Source organism: Perissodus microlepis, chromosome 13, assembly GCF_051167445.1.
Source record: "Perissodus microlepis isolate ML-2025 ecotype Zambia chromosome 13, ASM5116744v1, whole genome shotgun sequence".
NCBI lineage: Eukaryota > Metazoa > Chordata > Actinopteri > Cichliformes > Cichlidae > Perissodus > Perissodus microlepis.
This window is the reverse complement of record NC_140473.1, coordinates 30,801,370-30,808,496: the sequence shown is the minus strand read 5'-3', so window position 1 is coordinate 30,808,496 and position 7,127 is coordinate 30,801,370. Positions and strand designations below refer to the sequence as shown.

At 37.2% G+C, this 7,127-nt stretch overlaps 1 pseudogene across 1 annotated transcript; it reads left to right on the top strand.

Annotated features, from left to right (window-relative positions):
* The first annotated feature begins 3,097 nt into the window (after window positions 1-3,097).
* LOC146375380 (uncharacterized) lies at window positions 3,098-6,019 on the top strand (annotated as a pseudogene). Its single transcript, XR_014802105.1, has 6 exons — window positions 3,098-3,716; window positions 3,805-4,024; window positions 4,347-4,571; window positions 4,747-4,882; window positions 4,989-5,098; window positions 5,331-6,019. The product of XR_014802105.1 is annotated as an uncharacterized LOC146375380 (transcript).
* Window positions 6,020-7,127: the final 1,108 nt, after the last annotated feature.

Below are 7,127 nucleotides of genomic sequence, written 5' to 3'. Positions count from 1 at the left end.
CAAAAAACGATTTTCAAGAAAGTAAAAAAAACCTTGTTTATGGACATTTTTTCTTATTTTTTGCCTAAAAAGAAAATATATTCTTAACAAGCAAGTTTTGGGCAAGAAAATAAAGCTTATTCTAGGAAAATATGTCTAACTTTTCCTTAAAAGGATATTTCAGCTCATCTTGAGCTTTATTTACCAGTTACAAGGCATGACAATGGTTTGGTTGAATTTCCAGAATAAAAATAAGATTATTTTTCTCATTTCAAGAGTAAGGGCACTTAAACAGCTGCTCAGTTTAAGAAATGTATTTATTGACACTAAAGTTTAATATAATTGCTGTCAAGTTTGACACAATATGCAGTATATGAACAAAGGCAGGAACTAAAAGCATATGGTAAACATGAAATACAGGCCCATTTGAAAAACAGAAACAGCACAACTCATTCACTTTAGGCCATGTCAAACAGAATAATAGATCAGCATCAGTATATCTATACTATGGCAATGCTAAAATCGCATTCAACTGTCAGAATTTATAGAAAAACAACAACTTCATTTTAAAAATTGTCACAAAACTGTCCAAAACAATAACCTGAAAATACAGTTCATGCATGTAAAGCAGTGTACCTTTTATAAAACATATGATGAGCTCACGTGTAGTCCAATTACATCACCCAGGTAATATTTCATGACCGCACATGTCATATCTTTGTGTGTGAAACTGTAATATGGAATGAAATCTCATATCATATCATTGTTGGCTGGCTTTCCACCACTGAATCGGTCCTGTATGCCCACATGTTACTCAGATTTCTGTTCACTGCTGATGAGGGTTCCCTCCTAGAACTGCAATTGAGATTAGTTGATTAATTGACTAGTTGCGGATAAGGAAATTAAATACAAGGTACACTGATAATTTCTAAATAATTCTAATGTCAGAAATATACTGCATTTTATAATTTACTCTAAAATATGCATGTTTTCAAGCTGAGTTTAATAAATGGATATTCATTTAATGCTCATTGCTATTTGGCAGCTTAACTGTAGTTTAAAAGCCTTGAAAAATCCTCAAAAACCTAAACTGGGAAAGCTAAACTAAAGAACACAGGAAACATGGAAAATGTTGCAAAAACCTTACAACCTTGAACAAGGAACATAAGACATGAAAACATCAGGGAGGGAACACAGATGATAACACAGGAGAGAATACAGACGATCCGACAAAGAACACACTAAATATACACACACAAAAGGAAACGAGGAATTGGCAGACAGGCACGAAACACAGCTGACACTAATCAGATGAGAAGAGACCAGGAGGAAGCAAAACAGAATACACCGATGCAGGGCAGGGACTATCAAAGTAAAACAGGAATAAACATGAATATCGAACCAGGGACAATACACTGAAGACAAGGGAGGTACAGAGAACACCTAAACACTGGAAATAATTAACAAATAACCAGGAAACTAACTGACACAATGAATATTAATAAACACAAACAACCAAGGAGACTGCGGACCATGACAATCGGTTTATTTAAAACAAAAGTTTAAAAAAATACAAAATGTTGTTTTCTCTAGTAGAAGAAATTAAACACTATCAGAAGATTCTTTATAAATAGATAGCATTGTTGTGGATTATAAGGAATAAGCATTAACATATCTACTGTTAAGCTGTAAAAACAAGTAGACATCTAACATGAATATTTTATGTGATTATTTTCAAAGATATCAAAGTATATAGTCAGTCTCACCTTACAGATTTTTGTGTCCTAATCGATCCGCTGCATCGTCCATTGGCAAGGTGGTCGAACAGAATGTGATACCAAAATTAGCTGTAAACACGATATTCTTTGACACATCCATCTATGCCACAAACTTCACGGGAATCTGGACTATGGCTATGTGCAGAATTAATATGACTCAGTAGGGATTTGAGGGTCAGACCCACAAAAACGATGTAGATAACACAGCGCCAAATCATTTTGTTTTACTGGTCTGTGAACCACTTTTCCCATAAAGTCAAGATAACCAGGATTATTCCATTATGGGGTAGGAATGGCTATCCTAATTCAGTGCCTTATAACAGCTGTAGTAAGTAATAGTACCCACACGTCAGTATTTACAGAACATAATCTAACTAAATAGTCAAATATTTAAATATATATCATTTTATAGGTATAAAAGAGCGAACTAAACCATTTCCGTACACAACCCCATACTCCTGAGTTGGTACAGCCCACCTTCCCGCCTCTAGCTCCGTGCCTAAGCGGTTGGATTGCAGGATCAGTAATATTTTGGGGTCTGGGTGTAGATGCGATACAGTTGGTACAGTGTGAAGAAATTAAGGCACGCTATGGAAAAACTGGACGAAATAACAATTGCCAACCTGAAAGGTATGTGACTGTTTTGTTTTTTCTATGTTTTGTGTTCTGGTATGTTGCATGTTAAGTCGCTAGCATGGCAGGCTATACCCGGTTGTTAGCTTAGCTTAGCTGTGCGGTTAGCTTAGTTGCATTAGCATTTTTAAATATGCTAGTGCAGAGAGTTATGAAAGAATTCATGTCCAGTTATTAGTTTCAGTGTCTGTGAATTTATTCAACAAGTGTGCAAAGTGCCATAAGTTAATGCCAGTTTTACAGAAATTGTGGGAGTTTCAAATTTCCATTAGTGAAGTTATTTCATTATATACTTTAGCCCAGGAAGCAAAAAAAAAAATACATTTATATGTATACATGCATTTAATTGATGTATCACAAATATATTACTTTTACCAGTCAATAGGAGGAAGGTAATTTAGAACCTGTGGAGCAGTGAGGAGGGAGAATAATGGAGTAGAGTCATGGTTTTAAATGGTAAATATTAAATTATGTTTCCTATGTATCCTGTCTGTTACCCAAGCAAAGCTGTCAGCTGGCTTGCACATGAAGATAATGCAATGTAGTGATAATTGGAAACTCCTATTGCAGAAGCAAATGTTGGAGAAGACCTGCTCTCATCACTTTCACAAGATGACATCAAAGATCTGTTTCCTGGTCCTGAACATTTCCTCAGGCGTCGGCTCTATGGCTTGCAGTGCACAAATGTGAAGAAGTAAGTTCTGTCCTATCGCTGTGTGACAAAACTGAGAACACACCAGCTTGTTTTATGCAGTTTCAAGTAATTCCACCAATACTCACTTAACAGATAGACAGTAGAATCTTCTTTAGTTTTGATTTAAATCAAGTGGCCTACACATTTATTAAATATACATATTTTTTATTGTTCAACACTTTACTGATATTTTGTTGTACTTTCTTTCATATTTAGAGACCTAAAGTTCTTGTGCAATTTTATGTGAAATTAGCCCTATGTACACTGTATTTTAGAACAAGACTGCTGCTGAAAAAACGCTAACAACTACTGGAGATGGTGACTTCTCCAGAGAGGAACCCAGCACTTCTAAGTTTGTGACTATGTCCAACCCAGAGTACATAGTCTTCACAGACAGTGAACTTGAGCAAGCTCGACATTCCTACTTTGAAAAGAAGCGGCTGGGGACAGAGTGTGCTGAACCTTTGTCAAAGGAACTCTTTTGTCGACTCGTAAGAAACACCATGACAAACATGATTTTGATAGCAAGAGCAGCTGAGGACTCCAGACACCCCAGCAAACATGAGGTTGATGCCATGGCAAAGCGATTAATGGAGTACTACCCAATGCTTAAAGAAACGTGTGGTGAGTGGGTAAGTAGCATTTGCTCAATACCACTCTGTGTTAATCATGAGTGATGTATCTTATCATCTTTTAATTTTTATCGTTTGTACCTGTTAGGAGCATGTTGCTAAAAAGCTAATGAAGAGACTCTCCAATGTCAAAAGTCCAAAGAAGGGCAAAAAACCTCCTGCGAAGAAGCCAAGAAAGGATGGGAATGAAAGTGTTGCAAAAAGTGACAGCAGTGGGGAGTCCAGTGCATCAACTATTATTCTAGATAAATCACCAGTTAGATCGATGGGCACCCCAGTGCACCACCAGGATGGCAGTGATGAAGAATGTAAGTATAATATAATGCACCCTCTTATTACACCCTGAGTGTAAATGTGGTTTGGACGATACTTTTTGTTTTTTTGTTAAAAATTCTGCTAACAATGGAACACAACTACTTCACTGTTTATCTTGGAATCTTTTTGCTCTATTTAATAGTGACAACTTGACAGGATGAATGAACAATTTTAAGATAGGTGGTTAGTTAATTTGTTGATCTAATTTACAGATATATTTTGGTATTTTTGTTTTATTGTTTTGCACCAATAACAGATATATAAAGCCTTACTGTGGCAATAAATGATTTACACACCTCTGCTCTGTGTGTTTAGCTGGTTCAGCTGACTTCTTTGACAGCCAAAAAACCCAGGCAAGACACTACAAGACACTTCAAGAAATATACAAGACCAAAAAAACCGAACAAAGCTGCTGTTACCCAACTGCTGAACCTGGAGTTTGAGTCTAGAAGACAATTCATTAACTCTGATGCTATAAAGGAGCAGGACAGAGCAGTGAAGATACTAGAGGCATATCCTTGTTTCAGAGAACTAGATCATGTAAGCAGCACTTATTTCTTTTAGCCATCCTGTTATTCCTTTGGGGACATTTTGATATGATTTTCAAATTTCTTAAATACTGGCCCTCATGTTTAAATTGTTATCACTTATTGTCAAGACCAGATACAGAGCTAGACAGATCTATCTCAGTTGGGTTTCTGTCTGTATTTTTCAGGTCCTTGATGAGCTGCGGAGAATTATTCAACCATCCAACTTGAAATACATTTCTGAGATGAAGGATAGATGGGAAATCTTCTACTCGAAGGTGCAGTTTTATGGTGTTATGAAGCCGCCAAAAACTTTGGATGGAGGTAATGCTACAGTATCTTGATTTGTCTACATTTATGCTTTTCAGATTACATTATTTGCAATGCTTAATGGTGTTGCCCTGTCTTATTTTTCTTTTTTTCAAACCAGTGGAACATGCAGCAGCTGTGTTCAGAGCCCTTCCCATGCTTTTCCCTTCCAGCACAGTACCACCTAAGAAGCTGGGCATCTGTAGTGAGGCTTTTTTCCATGTCCTAAAGGTAAGGCTGCAATATTCTATGTGTATATATTGTTGAATTTTGCAGTTACTCATGTTTTCATTTTATATATTTTACTGTGGAGTCAGTCAAATATTCTTAAAGTTCAGATCCCCATAACATGTTGATGTTAATAAAACCTACAAAAAAAGTTGATCTATTTTAAACTGTAATGCAACTCAAAAATTGTGTTTCTTACGGTCTTGCTCTAATCCTCTTTTTTTCTGTCATGTAGACTTCAGAAGACCCTGAAGGCTACCTGCGTCAGCGACCCCTGGCTTGTCCAGTTCTGCTTGTCTCTGAAGGCAACTGCATGATAGCTGTTGGAACCACACCAGTGAGCACTTTTGACCGGAAGGATCTTAATGAGGGACTGCTCTATCTGATGGCATATTACTATGCCCTCCACCTCACATATCCAAAGTGCATTTCCACGCTGCTGTCTGTCTTGCAAACTGAAATACTCAAAGACTCCATCCATGACCGAGATTCAACCCCCTCTTACAAGAAGGCGCTTGGTGAGTGGAAGTCATTCATTGAGTGAGTCTCTCAGATGACAGACTCCATCTGCCTTGTTTATCAGACTCAGTGTTAGTCAGTGAGGTTGTTTTTTTTTCTCTAGAAAAGTTGTTCAAATGTAAAACACATTGTGTGGTCGTTAAACTTGTTCTTCTAAAATGTTATGTAATATAGGATTTGAAAATAGTGATTGTTTTAAGCTTCAGCAAAATTTATTTTTGATACCAGCCATGAGTGTGTTATACTGTTATTATTCATGTTAAGAGTATCTGGAATATGCACTTCTTATATTGGCCATGTTACACAGTACCCTGCTGAAATGTATAATTTTAGACATGATTCTCCTGGAACAGACCTCAGTGAGTTACTGACCCATTGCTGTGTCAATAAAAGCGCAAAATCTAAGAGTGCTTTTGCTGTCTTAATTTAAGATGAATTCCCTTATTTTTAGTAGCTTTTTGAAGAGATGGTGTCTTATTCTCAGGAATTTTTGCTGATTATTGTTCTCAGAGTCGAAACATAATTCTTATAGTTAGCTCAATCAAGAAAGAAACAATTCAGTTTTAAGAAAATTTGTCCTATAGTAAGATGTTTTTTTTATGTGAAAAATCTAAATTAAGGTGTAGAATCTTAAAGTAAGCAAATAATTCTTGAAAACAGCTTGTTCAAGAAAGCATAATACTCATTTTAGGTACAGATTTTCTAAATATCAAAGTGTCTTTTACTTATAATAAGTCACATTTTCTTCAAATAAGCATACATTTTAGACAATTTTATCTAGTTAAAAGGCATATGGCAGTTAGATTAATTTGCTAGTTTTAAGAATTCTAGTCAAGCAACTTTTGCTTACCCCATTGGCAGATTTTTTTGCTCAAAACAAGAAAATTTTGTCAGATTTAAGAATATTTGGCTTGTTTCAAGTATAGCTGTTTTTGCAGTGTGTGGGGAGGGAGAGGAAGTCCGTGGCAATGTTGAGACAGGAGGAGAGTGTGTATTGTCCTGGGGCAGCGGTGGGGAAGATGTAGTGAGTGAGAGAGCAAGCTCACCAGCCTTGACTTCCTCTCTCCAGGCAGTAATGGTGCCGTCCAACTTAGTGTCCTTAGCAAACTGAGAAAGCTGAGGGTTATGGCGAATGATGGCATCTACCGCACTTAGCCCGACTGCCATAGTCCGTAAATCCTGTGACTGGGCAATGCGGTCGAGCAGACTCACCATCCGCATCATCTCGCCGTTGAACTCCGAGGAAAAAGAGTCTGCAGGGTCCATGTTCTGGTCGCGATCTTCTGTTATGTGTGGCTGTGTGCAGACAGGAATAAGACCCAAGATGCAGACTCCGGAGACAGTCGTGAACTCAAAACAGCTTTAATATAGAACTCAAAATCAACTTAAACCGGAGGACTGACCGAACACACAGCTAAGTAAACGGTAGATCGCGACACAGACACAAACAAACACAGGGCTTAAATACACAGAGGGAGCAATCAGGGAATGGGTAACAGGAGGGAAACACAGC